General features: G+C 38.0%; 1 protein-coding gene across 4 annotated transcripts in view; it reads right to left on the bottom strand.

Moving 5' to 3' along the window:
* Positions 1-19,296, bottom strand: part of rbfox3a (RNA binding fox-1 homolog 3a) — a 537,286-nt gene that overhangs the window by 357,150 nt on the left and 160,840 nt on the right. The window contains exon 1 of one of the 4 annotated variants that reach the window (XM_088322989.1): positions 8,535-8,544. The exons of the other annotated variants lie outside the window; for them this stretch is intronic. The gene's annotated coding sequence lies outside the window, so the exon portion shown is untranslated. Of the gene's footprint in view, positions 1-8,534; positions 8,545-19,296 lie in introns of those variants that run through there. 4 annotated transcript variants of the gene reach the window in all.

Here is a 19,296-nt window from a genome sequence, read left to right as displayed (position 1 = left end):
GATGAAAGAAAAAAGAAAGATAGAAAGAAAATGAAAGAAGGAAATAAGGGACAAAGGAAAGAAAGAGAGGGTGTTAGATTTCATGTTTTGTTCTGCTGCCGCTAATTGACGGGACAAAATCCAATCCACGTGTGTGAGTTTCCCTTGGTCCTATTTATTTCATGTTTTGTTCCGTTAGAACCTGTTGGAAATCCAACGGATCATGCATCTAACTTTCTTGTTTTGTTCATGATCATGTTTTTCCAGTTAAAGTGCAGTTGTTGGCGTGCCTGCTTTACAGGTATCTTCTATCTCTTCCTCTTTCTTTTTATCTTTCTTTTTTCTCTCCCCTCATTTTATTCGTTTATGATTTGCTCTCTCTCTTCTTACTTTCATTCTTATCTTACTTTCTTTTTTTTCTTCTTTCTCTATCTTGATTTCATTGTTTTTATCTCTCCCTCTCCCTCTCTTTTTATCTCTCTCTCTATCGCGCTCTTTCTTTGTCATTGCTTTTCTCTCTCTTTGTCATTGCTTTTCTCTCTCTTTTTCATTGCTTCTCTCTTTCTTTCGCTGCTTCTCTCTCTCTCTCTATCTCTCTCTTGAATTGCTTTTCTCACTCTCTCTTTTTCATTGTTTCTCTTTGTCTTCTTCTCTCTTTCATTGTTTCTCTCTGTCCCTCTCTCTCTTTCATTGTTTCTCCCTGTCTCCCTCTCTGTCTTTCATTGTTTCTCTCTGTCTCCCCCTCTTTCTTTCATTGTTTCTCTCTGTCCCTCTCTCTCTTTCATTGCTTTTCTCTGTCCCTCTCTCTCTTTCATTGCTTTTCTCTGTTCCTCTTTCTCTTCCATTGCTTCTCTCTGTCCCTCTCTCGCTTCCATTGCTTCTCTCTGTCCCTCTTTCTCTTCCATTGCTTCTCTCTGTCCCTCTCTCTCTTCCATTGCTTCTCTCTCTCTCTCTCTCTCTCTCTCTCCCTCTCTCTTTCTGTCTTCTCTCTCTCTATTTCTCTTTCTTTCCCTTTCTGTCTTTCTCTTTCTGTCTTTCTCTTTCTCTTTCTGTCTTTCTATTTCTGTATTTATCTTTCTGTCTTTCTCTCTCTCCCTCTCTTTCTCTTTCCCTCCCTTTCTCTTTCTCTTTATCTTTCTCTCTCTCTTTCTCTCTCTCATCTGTAACCCGCTATATAAATGGCGAATGTTCACGAGCAGCCTTCAAAATCCTCCCCGATGAATATTAGGAGGGGCAAAAACGAGTTCGGAAATCGAATTAAAAATGGGCAGTGGGGGGCAGTTAGCGTAAGATGACGTCACCGCGATTCCTCATCGCAACCGCTGCCAGTTGGCGTCGCGTTATCGGTACGTCTGTGTGGAACTCGTCTAGGGGGCCACCCGAAAGGGGACCGGGGCTCGATTCCATTACGCGGACGCTAATTTGACCCGTTTTGATCGAATCCACATGCAGACCGGGAGCCTCCCGTGTCCAATAGAGAAAACGAGAGACGCGGTCCAAGTAAGGGAAGCAGTGAGGTTAAAAAAGCTGAATTGAAAAAAAAAAAAGGAAAACATAGCTTTAGAAAAAGTTTTAGCGTGAAAAATATACTCAAAGGGAAAAACATAGTCAAATCTGACCGCTAGATGTCGCTGTATTGTGTTATGTCATTGAAAACAGGGGCTCAAAAGCACATGGAATATTATAAACCACGGGGATTCAAATTGGTCGAACTGCACCATTTTTCTGCCTGTTTATTTTTCTTGCCCAGTCTTTCGTGAAGAAAACAATAAATAAAAGGAAGTGGGAAGAAAAAAGGGGGAGGAACAAAAGAAAAGAGGGAACAACAAAGGGTAAATAAAGAACAAAAGGTAAAAGAATGAAAAAATAGGGAGAGAAAAAACAAGAGATCAAGAGAAAGAGATCAAGAGAAAAAGAGAGAAAGAGAGAGATAGGGAGATGGAGAGGTAGAGAGAAAGTAAGACGGATAGAAAGACAGATAGAGAGACAGACAGAGAGTTAGAGAGACAGAGGAATAGAGGTATAGAGATATCGAAAGACAGAGGGATGGAGAGGAAGAAAGAAAAAAAGAGAAAAAAGAAACAAAGAAAACCAGAGAAAGAGAAAGAAAGAAAGAAAAAACAAAGAAAGAAAAAACAAAGAAACAAAGAAAGAAAACCAAAGAGAAGGAAGAGAACCAGAGAGAAAGGAAGAAAACCATAGAGAAAGAAAGACAACCAGAGAGAAAAAGAGAGAGAGCGAGAGAAAGAAAGAAAAAACAAAGAAACAAAGAAAGAAAACCAAAGAGAAGGAAGAAAACCAGAGAGAAAGGAAGAAAACCATAGAGAAAGAAAGACAACCAGAGAGAAAAAGAGAGAGAGCGAGAGAAAGAAAGAAAAAACAAAGAAACAAAGAAAGAAAACCAAAGAGAAGGAAGAAAACCAGAGAGAAAGGAAGAAAACCATAGAGAAAGAAAGACAACCAGAGAGAAAAAGAGAGAGAGCGAGAGAAAGAAAGAAAAAACAAAGAAACAAAGAAAGAAAACCAAAGAGAAGGAAGAAAACCAGAGAGAAAGGAAGAAAACCATAGAGAAAGAAAGACAACCAGAGAGAGAAAGAGAGAGAGAAAGAAAGGAAAGACACAGTAAGAGAGGAAAAAAAGAAATTGAATGCAACATTATATAATAATTCGCGTGTAATCCAATCAATATTGTAATACTTTAAATGAATATTCTTTACCAAAAGGAGGCACTGAGCAATACACACTGTCCCTTTAAGGGATCGTTTTGGTTTTCCCATACGGACAGCTCCTCTTTCTGTAATAGTGGAGCTTTGACACATCTAAGAGATAACCCCCCCCCAAAAAAAACACTCAAAAATGAATGATGTACAGAAAAAAAGAGAGATAAAAACCATCTTTAAAAAAAAAAAATAGAAAAAAATGAACTAAGATAGAGCGAAGTTGAGTGACTCCGCCCAGATGTGCCGAGGGGGCGGAGCCACGGCACTCCTTTTCGATTAGTGATTAGGAAGATAAAGAATAGCGCCAGTTCCTTAAGGCTTTTATCTTGACAAAGTGGAGCAAGGCAGCGGGTTTTTTTTTTTTCTTTTTTTTTCTCTTTTTTTCTTCCCTGGTAATGATGAGAGCGGAGCTCAGAGGATGTCAGCGTTTAATGCCGGGATCACAGCTTCCCCAGCAGCAGTAATCTCATAGATTTCGTCTCATTTAATTGGAAACTCCTTCACTTCAACTAATGGCCCTTTTTATTTTTCCCATATCTGCGTGTTGATGGCTAATGCCGGCCACTGATGAGGTTCCCTGGCTAGGTCTCCCCCCCCCCACCCCCTATTATTTAGTCCCCGGTAGATCGCGATCTACTGGTGGATCACTCAGGTACCGTACTTTCCGCACTATAAGGCGCACCTAAAAGTCTTTTTTTTTTTTCCAAAAGCTGGCCATGCGCCTTATAATACAGTGCGCCTTATATATGGATCAATATTAAGTCGCAAAGTCTTGCAACTAAGGCAAGCAGCCGCCGACTCGATTTTCCCCCGAACGCCAAGTAGTCCGCGGTGTATGCCGGGATTTATATACCGGCGTTTCATTGGCTAACCTGTGTGTCAATCATCAATTGAATCGATCACTTTTGGCTAAAGTTATTCGGAGGTAAAGAGGGCGGATCATTTTTATCATTTACAGGCTAGCATAGGCTAAAGGGGCAAAACAAAGCCTGCGATTGGCTGAAAAAGATGAATGTGAATAGCAAGTTTGGTTGTCTACGGCATAGAGGAAACATGTTTTACCATTATGTATTTGTAAATATTTTACTCTCCTGGATTTACTACACTCATGGATATAAGAGGACCATGGTTGCACATTATTATTGAACGCAACGACTTCAGTGAGCTACTCCGGCTATATATTTTCCCAGTATCTTGTTTCGGAGTGATATCGACGTTTCTGTGACGGGTCTTTTTTTAAATTCAACTCAATTCCAAGTGTTTTTTGTCATATGCACAGTAAAGTTGCGAGCGAAAAAGAAAATAGAAACTAAGGCATGGTTGGCATGTCTTGAATCCTAAGACTTGAACTTCCGAATGATATTTGGAACGATGCATTTGATTGACATCGTACGGACACCGCATCCGCACGTGTCTACGACACGTATTTGCTTCTTTGCAAGCTTTGGGAATGTTAAGGGGGTAATAAGTTGGACTGAACAATCTGACTGTTTTGTCAACGTTCCTATTGTAGCGCCTTATAATCCGGTGCGCCTTATGTATGTCAAATATAGGACCAAAAACTATTTTTTGGGGGTGCGCCCTATAACCCGGTGCGCCCTATAGTGCGGAAAATACGGTAGTACTGGTAGATCACAGGAAAGTATTGAGTGCATTGGGACACATTGCAATCTTGCTGTCAGATACAACATTTCAGCATAAACATCAATGGTGCTTGGCAGCAGTAGCAAATTGGAGAACACCAAATATTGTTGACGCAAGAATTAAGTATGTACAATTATTTGCTTATGATGTATTATGTATTTAAATCCCCGGTGTGTCATATTTTAACACTAGATGGGAAGTTATTGTAGAATGCAAATGAGTACAGCATAGCAGCAAGATGCCAAACAAACATGGTGGCAACTACTAGGTAGAGATACATAAATACTCTCTTCTCAATCTTTTTTTTTTTCAATAAAAAAGAACATTAGTATGATTTTTGTATGTTTGCCTGATTCCTGATGTATTTTGTAGTATTTCAGTAGTTAGTATTTTATAGTATTACTGTAGTTTTATTTTTTCAGGGTTTCTGCAGTAGTGTTTTTGTAGAATTTCCATTGTGGTATTTTTGAAATATCACTGCCATTAAATGTATGCAGTCTTTTTTGTGTGTTATAGTAATTATCTTGTGGTCATTTTGTGGTATTTCTCTTGACGGATTTTTAAAGTATTTATGAAGTAGTTTTGAGGAGTAGTTCCGTAGTATTATCATAGTTTTCTGCAGTGTTTTTGTGGTATTTCTGCAGTTGGTTTATTGTAGTATTTGTTTAGTATTATTGTAGTTTGTTTTTGCAGTAGTAGTATTTCCATAGTAGTATTTTTGCAGTATGTCTGTCATCATATTTTTTACAGTAGGATTTTTGTATTATACTATTAATCTTGCGGTACTTTTGTTATATTTCTTTTGATATATTTTTTTAGATAGTAGTTCCATAGTATTTTTTTGTAGTATTTATGTTTTTTTACGATGTACTTTGTAGTTTTTCAATAGTCAGATTATTGTTGTATTTTTTTTAGTATTATTTTAGTTTTGCAGTGTTTCGGCAGTAGTATTTTTGTAGTAATTTCTTTGTAGTATTTTTTGCAGTATGTCTGTCATAATATTTATTCAGTAGTATTTATTTATTATAGTATTACTCTTGTGGTATTAAAGTGATATTTTTCATCATGTATTTTTGAACCATTTCCCAAGTAGTATTTTGTAGTATTTCTATGGTATTATCCTAGTTTTCTGTAGTGTTTTTGTAGTATTTCTGCAGTTGGATATTGTAGTATTTTTTTAGTATAATTGTAGTTTTATTTTTGCAGTGTTTCTGCAGTAGTGTTTTTGCAGTATATCTGTCATAATATTTATACAGTAGTATTTTTGTATTATATTATTACTCTTGTGGTATTTGAATGGTATTTAATTTGACATATTTTTAAAATATTTTCAAAGTAGTATTTTGTAGTATTTCTGTAGTATTATTGTAGTTTTCTGTAGTGTTTTTGAAGTCTTGTAGTATTTTTTCGTATCATTGTAGTTTTATTTTTGCAGTGTTTCTGCAGAAGTATGGTTGTAGTATTTCCATAGTAGTATTGTTTGCAGTATGTCTGTCATTATATTTATACAGTAGTATATTTGTATTATAGTATTACTCTTATGGTATTTTTGTGGTATTTCATTTGACATATTTTTAAAATATTTTCAAAGTAGTACTGTGTAGTAGTTCTTTAGTATTAGCATAGTCTTGTTTTTGTAGTCTTTCTGCAGTCAGATTCTTGTAGTATTTTAGTATTTTTGTAGTTTTATTTTTTAAGTGTTTCTGCTGTTGTGATGTTGTAGCATTTCCCTTTGTAGTATATCTGTAATAATACTTATGCAGTAGTATTTTTGTATTATAGTATTACGTTTGTGGTATTTTTGTACATCCAAATTACTATTTTGTAGTATTTCTGTCTTATTATCGTAGTTTTCTGTAGGGTTTTTGTAGTATTTCTGCAGTCAAATTCTTGTATTTTTTATTATCATTGTAGTTTTATTTTTGCAGTGTTTCTGCAGTAATATTTTGTAGTATTTCCCTTGTAGTATTTTTTCGCAGTATGTCTGTCGTAATATTTATGCAGTAGTATTTTCAATTAAAGTATTACTCTTGTGGTATTTCTCTTGATGTATTTTTGAAACATTTCCAAAGCAGTATTTTGTAGTATTTCTGTAGTATTAATCTAGTTTTCTGTAGTGATTTTGTAGTATTTCTGCAGATGCATTGTAGTATTTTAGTATTATTGTTATTTTATTTTTGCAGTGTTTCTGCAGTTATAATTTTGTAGCATTGCCTTAGTAGTATCTCTGTCATAATACTTATGCAGTAGTATTTCGTATTATAGTATTACTTTTGTGGTATTTTTGTATTCCCAAAGTACTATTTTGTAGTATTATCCCAGTTTTCTGTACTGATTTTGTAGTATTTCTGCAGTTGCATTGTAGTATTTTAGTATTATCGTTGTTTTATTTTTGCAGTGTTTCTGCAGTTATAATTTTGTAGCATTGACTTAGTAGTATCTCTGTCATAATACTTATGCAGTAGTATTTCGTATTTCCAAAGTACTATTTTGTAGTATTTCTGTAGTATTATCCTTGTTTTCTGGAGTGACTTTGTAGTATTTCTGCATTTGGATTATTGTCGTATTTTTTAGTGTTATTGTAGTTTTATTTTTGCAGTGTTTCTGCAGTAGTGTTTTGTAGAGTATTTCTGTCATAATATTTATACGGTAGTATTTTTGTATTATAGTATTTTCAAATTTCGGACTAATTTGGGGATTTTAGTTGCGCCTTAAAGTCGTTTTCCACACAAATCTAATTTTGTGTTCGACTGGGCTTGGTGCCCCCGGACCTCCTGAACAGGGGGGCGTTGATGGCGGCCATATAGGCCAGTATGGTGGTCGGCATGCCTTTAAAAAATAAGGTGTTAAATAAAGGAAATAGAAAAAAAGGCAAAAAGGTGCTCCACCTGGCCACTTGTCAGAAACCAGGAACAGTGGAGAGAAAAAAAATAGAAGAGAAGAAAAGCTTGAGTGATTTTCCTCTTAGTAAACATCGGCATGCCCGAAGGTAGAGCGGGTTAGCGGTAAAGCCGCCATCTCGGCTAAGGGCTGAACTCCATTTCACGGGTTAGCGCCGCAGACAACAATAAGAGTGCCGAGACCCTCGGCGTCGTAAAGATCGAGCGCGGAACGTTTTCCGCTTTTTAAAAATGCAGACGGGGAGGTCACACATCTACGACGCTAACGCCACGTTTTCCTTTCGATAGTCAAGAAATCCCAAAGAGCTTTACAATGTGCTTCACATTCGCCCGTTCACACAAACAATCATACGCCAACAGAGAGGCTGGGGAATCGAACCTGTGACAAGTAGCAGCAATCCGGCGCCCATATATGTAAGCTTGTCAAGTTGTGTCATAAAATGATAGCTGGCATGAGTATGTCAATACTGAAACTAGATCATTTAGAGCAGGGGTGTCAAACTCATTTTAACTTGGGGGCCACACGATAGAACAAACACTCTGTCGGGGGCCGGACTAAGAGAGAGAGAGAGAGAGAGAGAGAGAGAGAGAGAGAGAGAGAGAGAGAGAGAGAGAGAGAGAGAGAGAGAGAGAGAGAGAGAGAGAGGATGGAGAGAGAGAGAGAGAGTGAGAGCAAGAGAGGGAGAGGAGACGAGAGAGGCAGAGAAAGAGAAAGAGAGAGAGGAGACGTGAAAGCGAGAGAGAGATAGAGAGAGAGAGAGAGAAAGAGAGAGAGAGAGCGAGAGAGGGAGAGGAGACGAGAGAGACAGAGAAAAAGAAAGAGAGAGAGGAGACGTGAAAGAGATAGATAGAGACAGAGAGAGAGAGAGAGAGGGAGAGAGAGAGAGGAGACGAGAAAGAGAGAGATAGCGATAGCTAGAGAGAGGGAGAGAGAGACAGAGAAAGAGAAAGATAGGAGACATGAAAGAGAGAGAGAGAGAGACAGAAAAAGAGAGAGGAGATGTGAAAGAGAGAGAGAGACAGAGAGAGAGAAAGAGAGGAGATGAGAAAGAGAGAGAGAGAGAGAGAGAGCGATAGGTAGAGAGAGAGAGAGAGAGAGAAAGAGAAAGAGAAAGGAGATGTGAAAGAGAGAGAGAGACAGAGAGAGAGAAAGAAAGGACATGAGAAAGAGAGAGAGAGAGATAGCGATAGGTAGAGAGAGAGAGAGAGAGAGATACAGAGAGAGAGAGAGAGAGAGAGAGAGAGAAAGAGAGAGAGAGAAATACAAGTACAGTGTCTTTTTGAGAGGCACCTGGCTTTGGCAACATCAAGTTGACATATTTCAACGTGCAGCTTGTTTTTCTCTTGCGCTTCTCTGAGTGTTGTCCGCGGGCCGCGTGTTTGACACCTGTGATTTAGAGTAGTATATCATTGCGTGAATTGTGGGTTCCATATTTTTATAGTTTTGCTTTTTTGACATTAAACACTCTTAAACTCGTACATTTTTACGTTTTTTAATATATATATATATATATTTTATACAAAATGTATTTTTCACATTTTACTTGTCAAGACAGGTAGTTTACTGTAACTTTATAATATTGAATACTGCTGTTTTGCTTTTTCTCCCTTTTAGAAATCATGGAGGGGTCTGAAATTTTCATCGTGGGTGCATGTCCACTGTGAGAGAGATAAACTAAAAAGAAAAATCCAGAAATCGCAATGCATGCTTTTTTTTAACAATTTATTTGTGTGATAGGGCTTCAAATAAGTATTTGAACACCTGAGAAAATGATTGTGTGCTTTGGGTCGTTGTCTTGTTGGAAGGCCCAGCCACGACCCATCTTCAATTTTCTGACTGAGGGAAGGAGGTTGTTCCTCAAAATCTCACAATACACAGCCACAGTCATCCTCTCTTCTATGCAGTGCACTCGTCCTGTCCCGTGTGCAGAAAAAAAACCCCAAAGCATAATGCTACCACCCCCATGCTTCACTGTGGGGATGGTGTTCTTTGGATTGTACTCTTCATACTTCCAAACACACTGAGTGGTATTAAGACCAAAAAGTTCTATTTTGGTCTCATCAGACCACAAAACCTTCTCCCATGACTCCTCTGTATCATCCAAATGGTCTTATGCAAACTTAAGACATGTGCTGGGGAACCTTTCGTGCTATGCATGATTTCAAACAATGACGTCTTAGTGTATTTCCTACAGTAACCTTGGAAACGGTGGTCCCAGCTCTTTTCATGTCATTGACCAACTCCTGTCGTGTAGTTCCGGGCTGATTCATCACCTTTCTTAGTATCATTGAGACCCCACGAGGTGATATCTTGCATGCGGCACCACTAAGATTGAGATGGATCGTCACATTTAGCTTCTTCCATTTTCTAATAATTGCTCCAACAGTGGACCTTTTGTCACCAAGCTGCTTGGCAAATGCTCTGTAGCCCTTTCCAGCCTTGTGGATGTGTACAATTTTGTCTCTGGTGTCTTTGGACCGCTCTTTGGTCTTCGCCATGTTACAAATTAACGTCTTACTGATGGTATGGGGTGGACAGGTGTCTTCATGCAGCTAAGGACCTCAAACAGGTGCATCTGATTCAGGACGATACATGGAATGCAGGTGGACATCTAATGGGTGGACTAACAGGTCTTTCAGGGTCAGAATTCTAGATGATACACAGGTGTTCAAATACTTATTTGCAGCTGTATCACACAAATAAATTGTTAAAAAATGTGATTTCTGGATTTTTCTTTTTAGTTTAGCTCTCTCACAGTCGACATGCACCTACGAGGAACATTTATGACCACTCTATGATTTCTAAGTGGGAGAAATAGGGTTCAAATACGTATTTTCTTCACTGTATAAAGCATTATCTCATAACTCAGCTTCGATTTTAAGTGTGAGTACCAGTACTTTTTTCCTGACTTTTATTTTTTGGTTCACTTCATTTGCATCTTGCATTTGTTTTCGTCCAAATTAATGTAGGTTGTACATTCCTTTTTTTGCCTCCGTTGCGTTCCTTCTTCAACAACGGGTTGAAAAATGACCGTCTCCCCGCTCTCCCAAAAGTTAGCATTGAACACGGCTATTCTTCTAAGCAAACAACCCATAGAAGCTCGGCCGATGTCAAAAATGCTGATCTGGGAATAATCTAAGCTAGCATTATCAGCTTGCGTCAGTGTTGGAGGGGAACAATGCAAGACTAATGGGCGAAACGCGGGAATTAATGGTCGTGCGCGCGTATTATTGTGTGTGTGGATTACCAAAAGTGTGCGTGCGTGCATGTGCTTTTGAAAAATGCTCTCATCTTTTTGGGATAATGCATTTATGCTAACTTCGGCTAAATCGCTAACACGATGCATGCGGCAGGCTTTAAACATCATTTGTTGTCAACCTCAAACCACAGCTTTTTACTTTTTAGCGCAGATGTATGATAATTATTCGGACGGTAGTGATAACGGTAAAAAAATAACGTCAGGTTTTTCGAAGAAACGACCAAAGGATTAGTGACTTGACGCCATGCTATAATATTTAATCAGTCGATGTTGCTTGTTAGAATGGTTCCAGGCATTTATAGTTTCTGATTAAAATGTATTCGGATTTTCTGTATGATAATTATTCGGACGGTAGTGATAACGGTAAAAAAATAACGTCAGGTTTTTCGAAGAAACGACCAAAGGATTAGATACTTGACGCCGTATTATAAAATGTAATCAGTCGATGCTGCTTGTTAGAAAGATTTTAGGTATTTATAGTTTCTGATTAAAATGTATTCGGATTTTCTGTATGATAATTATTCGGACGGTAGTGATAACGGTAAAAAATAACGTCAGGTTTTTCGAAGAAACGACCAAATGATTAGTTACTTGACGCCATGCTATGATATTTAATCAGTCGATGCTGCTTGTTAGAAAGATTCCAGGCATTTATAGTTTCTGATTAAAATGTATTCGGATTTTCTGTATGATAATTATTCAGACGGTATCGATAACGGTAAAAAAATAACGTCAGGTTTTTTGAAGAAACGACCAAATGATTAGATACTTGACGCCATATTATAAAATGTAATCAGTCGATGCTGCTTGTTAGAAAGATTTTAGGTATTTATAGTTTCTGATTAAAATGTATTCAGATTTTCTGTATGATAATTATTCAGACGGTAGTGATAACGGTAAAAAAATAACGTCAGGTTTTTCGAAGAAACGACCAAAGGATTAGTCACTTGACGCCATGCTATAATATTTAATCGGTCGATGCTGCTTGTTAGAAAGATTTCAGGCATTTATAGTTTCTGATTAAAATGTATTCAGATTTTCTGTATGATAATTATTCGGACGGTAGTGATAACGGTAAAAAAATAACGTCGGGTTTTTCGAAGAAACGACCAAATGATTAGTTACTTGACGCCATGCTATGATATTTAATCAGTCGATGCTGCTTGTTAGAAAGATTCCAGGCATTTATAGTTTCTGATTAAAATGTATTCGGATTTTCTGTATGATAATTATTCGGACGGTATCGATAACGGTAAAAAAATAACGTCAGGTTTTTTGAAGAAACGACCAAATGATTAGATACTTGACGCCATATTATAAAATGTAATCAGTCGATGCTGCTTGTTAGAAAGATTTTAGGTATTTATAGTTTCTGATTAAAATGTATTCGGATTTTCTGTATGATAATTATTCGGACGGTAGTGATAACGGTAAAAAAATAACGTCAGGTTTTTCGAAGAAACAACCAAATGATTAGATACTTGACGCCATATTATAAAATGTAATCAGTCGATGCTGCTTGTTAGAAAGATTTTAGGTATTTATAGTTTCTGATTAAAATGTATTCGGATTTTCTGTATGATAATTATTCAGACGGTAGTGATAACGGTAAAAAAATAACGTCAGGTTTTTCGAAGAAACGACCAAAGGATTAGTGACTTGACGCCATGCTATAATATTTAATCAGTCGATGCTGCTTGTTAGAAAGATTCCAGGCATTTATAGTTTCTGACTAAAATGCATTCGGATTTTCTGTATGATAATTATTCGGACGGTAGTGATAACGGTAAACAAATAACGTCAGGTTTTTCGAAGAAACGACCAAAGGATTAGTCACTTGACGCCATGCTATAATATTTAATCGGTCGATGCTGCTTGTTAGAAAGATTTCAGGCATTTATAGTTTCTGATTAAAATGTATTCAGATTTTCTGTATGATAATTATTCGGACGGTAGTGATAACGGTAAAAAAATAACGTCGGGTTTTTCGAAGAAACGACCAAATGATTAGTTACTTGACGCCATGCTATGATATTTAATCAGTCGATGCTGCTTGTTAGAAAGATTCCAGGCATTTATAGTTTCTGATTAAAATGTATTCGGATTTTCTGTATGATAATTATTCGGACGGTATCGATAACGGTAAAAAAATAACGTCAGGTTTTTTGAAGAAACGACCAAATGATTAGATACTTGACGCCATATTATAAAATGTAATCAGTCGATGCTGCTTGTTAGAAAGATTTTAGGTATTTATAGTTTCTGATTAAAATGTATTCGGATTTTCTGTATGATAATTATTCGGACGGTAGTGATAACGGTAAAAAAATAACGTCAGGTTTTTCGAAGAAACAACCAAATGATTAGATACTTGACGCCATATTATAAAATGTAATCAGTCGATGCTGCTTGTTAGAAAGATTTTAGGTATTTATAGTTTCTGATTAAAATGTATTCGGATTTTCTGTATGATAATTATTCAGACGGTAGTGATAACGGTAAAAAAATAACGTCAGGTTTTTCGAAGAAACGACCAAAGGATTAGTGACTTGACGCCATGCTATAATATTTAATCAGTCGATGCTGCTTGTTAGAAAGATTCCAGGCATTTATAGTTTCTGACTAAAATGCATTCGGATTTTCTGTATGATAATTATTCGGACGGTAGTGATAACGGTAAACAAATAACGTCAGGTTTTTCGAAGAAACGACCAAAGGATTAGTCACTTGACGCCATGCTATAATATTTAATCGGTCGATGCTGCTTGTTAGAAAGATTTCAGGCATTTATAGTTTCTGATTAAAATGTATTCAGATTTTTTGTATGATAATTATTGGGACGGTAGTGATAACGGTAAAAAAATAACGTCAGGTTTTTCGAAGAAACGACCAAATGATTAGTTACTTGACGCCATGCTATGATATTTAATCAGTCGATGCTGCTTGTTAGAAAGATTCCAGGCATTTATAGTTTCTGATTAAAATGTATTTGGATTTTCTGTATGATAATTATTCGGACGGTAGTGATAACGGTAAAAAAATAACGTCAGGTTTTTCGAAGAAACGACCAAAGGATTAGTCACTTGACGCCATGCTATAATGTTCAATCAGTCGACACTGCTTGTTAGAAAGATTTCAGTTATTTAGGGTTTCTCATTAAATGTATTCAGATTTTCTGTATGATAATTATTCGGACGGTAGTGATAACGTTAAAAAAAATAACGTCAGATTTTTCGAAGAAACGACCAAAGAATTAGTCACTTGACGCCATGCTATAATATTCAATCAGTCGACACTGCTTGTTAGAAAGATTTCAGGTATTTAGGGTTTCTCATTAAATGTATTCAGATTTTTTGTATTAAAATAGTATCACAATTTGGTTGTTTCTCCTCTTGAACTCTCTGTAGCATGCGTGCAGCACTGGAGAGCTCGGTTGCATATCTAAGTAATATAAACTTGGACGTGTCGGCTCTCAACATCTCCGCAATGTACTCAAGGCACTGGAGAGCTCGGGTGTATCCGGTTGAATGTCAGGGATGTGAAAAGGCTTGGTTGTGTCTCCTCTCAACATCTCCAAGATGTGTGTACGGCACTTGAGAGCTCTGTCATAATCAGTTGTATGGCTTAAAGTGAGTAAAGACGGTTGTGGTTTTATTCATTTTTTCCATAGAAAAAGCTGCAAAACTTGGGTCATTTCTCCTCTTGACCTATCCATAATGTGTTTGAGGCACTGGAGAGCTTGGCTATAATCACTCGCATAGCGCGGCATGTGTACAGGCTGTTATGATTTCTTGTTGACCTCTCTATAATGTGTACAGGCCATCGTGATTTTGTTTCTTTCTGGACGAGTAGTAGCGCAGCTTAGTTGTGTCCCCTTCTTGACCTCTTTATAATGTACGCGAGGCACTGGAGAGCTCAGTTATATTCAGTTAGGCATGTGTACAGGCTATTATGATTCCTCATACAATACAAGTATTAGCACAACTTGGTCAGCTATCCTGTAGACCTCTCTGTAATGTGTTCAGGCCATTGTGATTGTATTTATTTCTGTACGAGTAGTACCATTACTTGGTTGTGTCCCCTCTTGACTTTTTCATAAAGTGTGCAAGGCACTGTAGAGCCTGGCCATTACTAATCGCATAGATCAGGATGTGTTCAGGCCATTGTGATTTTATTTCTTTCTGTAAGAGGAATACAACAACTTGGTTGTGTTCCCTCTTGACTGTTCCTTGTTCCTTTTACTGTCCTAACAAAATACTATGAATTCAAAATGTATTTAAGAATAGATAATATAATATTAGTTTATTTTTTATTTTCTGATTGTTGAACCGAGGGACGATACAATAACCCGGGTGGGTTACATTTAAAAAATTATCCAGCGAAATTTGTGAAGTACAAACCCTGTTTTTTTTCTCCAATATGGACGCCGTAGACGCAAAAATCACAGTGACCAAATGACGAAGGTGCTGTAACAGAGTCAGATCAGGAAGCATCTCCTGCTCCTGGTATTCATGAAAACCAGTATTATCGGTTTCATGCGGGGAAGCAAAACCAAACCAAAATAAGGTCCTGGAGCGGGATGGGCGCCCAAGACACACCACAGGAACCATGAACAATAAACTCCTTTAGCAAATAATTTCCGCCTTAAATTTGCTTCTGTTGTGATGCTATTAATTGGCCAAACGTTACGTAATAATAGTCTGTAGTTTGCAGTAATCTGTGGTCTGTGCAGCCCTTTGAGACTCCTTGTGATTAAGGGTTATACAATTAAACATGACTTGATTTGATTCATCCGCAGGTTTTTGAGTTTTTCCTTGCCCTCATGTAGGTTTTAGATCAGGGGATGGCGTTATAATAGCCTGTAGTTTGCAATAGTCTGTGGTCTGTGCAGCCATTTGAGACTCCTTGTGATTAAGGGTGTCACAAATATACATGAATTGACTTGACTCATCCTGAAGTTTTTGAGTTTTTCCTTACCCTCATGTCGGTTTTAGATCAGGGGATGATGTCATAAGTCTGAAATTTGCAATAATCTGTGGTCTGTGCAGCTCTTTGAGACTTTTTGTGATTAAGGGTGTCACAAATAAACATAATTTGACTCATCCTGGGGTTTTTGAGTGTTTCCTTGCCCTCATGTAGGTTTTAGATCAGGGGATGGTGTCATAATAGTCTGTAGTTTGCAATAGTCTGTGCAGCCCTTTAAGACTCCTTGTGATTAAGGGTGTCACAAATAAACAAGACTTGACTCTACATGCCCAAGAAACACCACAGGAAGCCGTGCCCTGCTGAAGTTAGCGGTTATCATCATCAGTATGAGAATCTGCGCACCCTTACATCTTCTTACCCGAACCTCCCGTGGTGAAACGTGTGATTCAAGCTCAAAAGTCAGACTCTGAAATCGCTGCGTCCGCGCAGAATGCGAGCGTCCGGGGTTTGTAAGGCGTCAAGCGAGATGGACACGAAACGAGAGGGAACAAATAACCCATTAGACGGCCCGTGGAGGACTCCTAGTGTGTCCCCGCCTGCGTGTGTTTGTGAAGTTTTAGTACATCGATGTTCTTGAGAGTGTGTCGGAGAGCGCTTTCACACGAAACACTCGCTCCTGCTGACAATAGCAAAAGAGAAAGCAAATGGGCCTCACACACACTCCACCTAGACCTCCCCGCCCCCCTTTATCGATTCTTAAATGACACCAGAGTCCCTGACATGGATCTGCCCAGACCACTAGGCTGGCCTGTCGCTTCCATTAAATCGCCTGCCCAACAGCACTACCGGTTCCGACTTTCAGGTTTTTTGTTCCCAAATAACCCTAAAAAATGACAATGGTACCTTTAATTACAAATACCATTGGTTCCAGCAAGTGATGTGATGAAATGAAACCGTAATCCGCTTTAACGGATAAAGTCCAGATTTTCCATACCAATGCCAATAACCAGTATCACATACCAAAGACCCCAGGTTAAATGTCAACCCTTTTCGTTTTTAACCCTAAGATTCATGTCTGCTATTGGTCAATGTAGAAAAAATGCTGGTTTATTAGTGGTTTACATCACAGCATATGCAAAAATGCAGATTTTTTTTGTCGGCCAAACTCCTTCCCATGATGCCTCATTTCCCCCCTTTGTTGATGAAATGAAACCGTTGTGATCCGCTTTGACTGATAAAGTCCTGATTTTCCACACCAATGCCAATAACCAATATCACATACCGTAGACCCCCAGGTTTTGGCGTACCTACGATAGTTTTTGCCCCCTCGTTACAGCATTTACCCACCTGTATGACGTCACATGGTCAAAAAAAATGTCAATCCTTTTCGTTTTTAACTCTAAGATGCATGTCTGCTATTGTTCAATGTAGAAAAAATGCTGGTTTACTAGTGGTTTACATCACAGCATATGCAAAAATGCAGATTTTTTTATTGGCCAAACTCCTTCCCATGATGCCTCATTTCCCCCCTTTGTTAATAAAATGAAACCGTTGTGATCCGCTTTAACTGATAAAGTCCAGATTTTTCACACCAATGCCAATAACCAATATCATATACCGTAGACCCCGGGTTATGGCATACCTGTGATAGTTTTGCCCCCTCGTTACAGCATTTACCCCCCTGTATGACGTCACATGGTCAAAAAAATTTAAATCATTTTCATTTTTAACTCTAAGATGCATGTCTGCTATTGGTCAATGTAGAAAAAATGCTGGTTTATTAGTGGTTTACATCACAGCATATGCAAGAATGGAGATTTTTTTTTGGCCAAACTCCTTCCAATGATGCCTCATTTCCCCCTTTATTGATAAAATGAAACCGTTGTGATCCGCTTTGACTGATAAAGTCCTGATTTTCCACACCAATGCCAATAACCAACATCACATACCGTAGATCCCCGGGTTATGGCGTACCTACGATAGTTTTTGCCCCCTCGTTACAGCATTTACCCACCTGTATGACGTCACATGGTCAAAAAAATGTCAATCCTTTTCGTTTTTAACTCTAAGATGCATGTCTGCTATTGGTCAATGTAGAAAAAATGCTGGTTTATTAGTGGTTTACATCACAGCATATGTAAAAATGCAGATTTTTTTTTTATTGACCAAACTCCTTCCCATGATGCCTCATTTCCTCCCTTTGTTGATGAAATGAAACCGTTAGAGATGCGCTTCAACTGATAAAGTCCTGATTTTCCACACCAATGCCAATAACCAACATCACATACCGTAGACCCCCGGGTTATGGCGTACCTACGATAGTTTTTGCCCCCTCGTTACAGCATTTACCCACCTGTATGACGTCACATGGTCAAAAAAATGTCAATCCTTTTCGTTTTTAACTCTAAGATGCATGTCTGCTATTGTTCAATGTAGAAAAAATGCTGGTTTATTAGCGGTTTACGTCACAGCATATGCAAAAATGCTGATTTTTTTTAATTGGCTAAACTCCTGCCCATGATGCCTCATTTCCCCCCTTTGTTGATAAAATGAAACCGTTGTGATCCGCTTTGACTGATAAAGTCCTGATTTTCCACACCAATGCCAATAACCAACATCACATACCGTAGATCCCCGGGTTATGGCGTACCTACGATAGTTTTTGCCCCCTCGTTACAGCATTTACCCACCTGTATGACGTCACATGGTCAAAAAAATGTCAATCCTTTTCGTTTTTAACTCTAAGATGCATGTCTGCTATTGGTCAATGTAGAAAAAATGCTGGTTTATTAGTGGTTTACATCACAGCATATGTAAAAATGCAGATTTTTTTTTTATTGACCAAACTCCTTCCCATGATGCCTCATTTCCTCCCTTTGTTGATGAAATGAAACCGTTAGAGATGCGCTTTAACTGATAAAGTCCTGATTTTCCACACCAATGCCAATAACCAACATCACATACCGTAGACCCCCGGGTTATGGCGTACCTACGATAGTTTTTGCCCCCTCGTTACAGCATTTACCCACCTGTATGACGTCACATGGTCAAAAAAAATGTCAATCCTTTTCGTTTTTAACTCTAAGATGCATGTCTGCTATTGTTCAATGTAGAAAAAATGCTGGTTTACTAGTGGTTTACATCACAGCATATGCAAAAATGCTGATTTTTTTTAATTGGCTAAACTCCTGCCCATGATGCCTCATTTCCCCCCTTTGTTGATAAAATGAAACCGTTGTGATCCGCTTTGACTGATAAAGTCCTGATTTTCCACACCAATGCCAATAACCAACATCACATACCGTAGATCCCCGGGTTATGGCGTACCTACGATAGTTTTTGCCCCCTCGTTACAGCATTTACCCACCTGTATGACGTCACATGGTCAAAAAAATGTCAATCCTTTTCGTTTTTAACTCTAAGATGCATGTCTGCTATTGGTCAATGTAGAAAAAATGCTGGTTTATTAGTGGTTTACATCACAGCATATGTAAAAATGCAGATTTTTTTTTTATTGACCAAACTCCTTCCCATGATGCCTCATTTCCTCCCTTTGTTGATGAAATGAAACCGTTAGAGATGCGCTTTAACTGATAAAGTCCTGATTTTCCACACCAATGCCAATAACCAACATCACATACCGTAGACCCCCGGGTTATGGCGTACCTACGATAGTTTTTGCCCCCTCGTTACAGCATTTACCCACCTGTATGACGTCACATGGTCAAAAAAATGTCATACCTTTTCGTGTTCATCCCTATGACAAATTTTGTCTCCAAGATGCATGTCTGCTATTGTTCAATGTAGAAAAAATGCTGGTTTATTTGCGGTTTACGTCACAGCATATGCAAAAATGCTGATTTTTTT

Source organism: Urocampus carinirostris, chromosome 19 (genome assembly GCF_059441175.1).
Source record: "Urocampus carinirostris isolate Australia breed hairy pipefish chromosome 19, RoL_Ucar_1.0, whole genome shotgun sequence".
NCBI lineage: Eukaryota > Metazoa > Chordata > Actinopteri > Syngnathiformes > Syngnathidae > Urocampus > Urocampus carinirostris.
The sequence above is the reverse complement of the archived record's forward strand: the minus strand, read 5'-3'. Positions and strand labels throughout refer to the sequence as shown.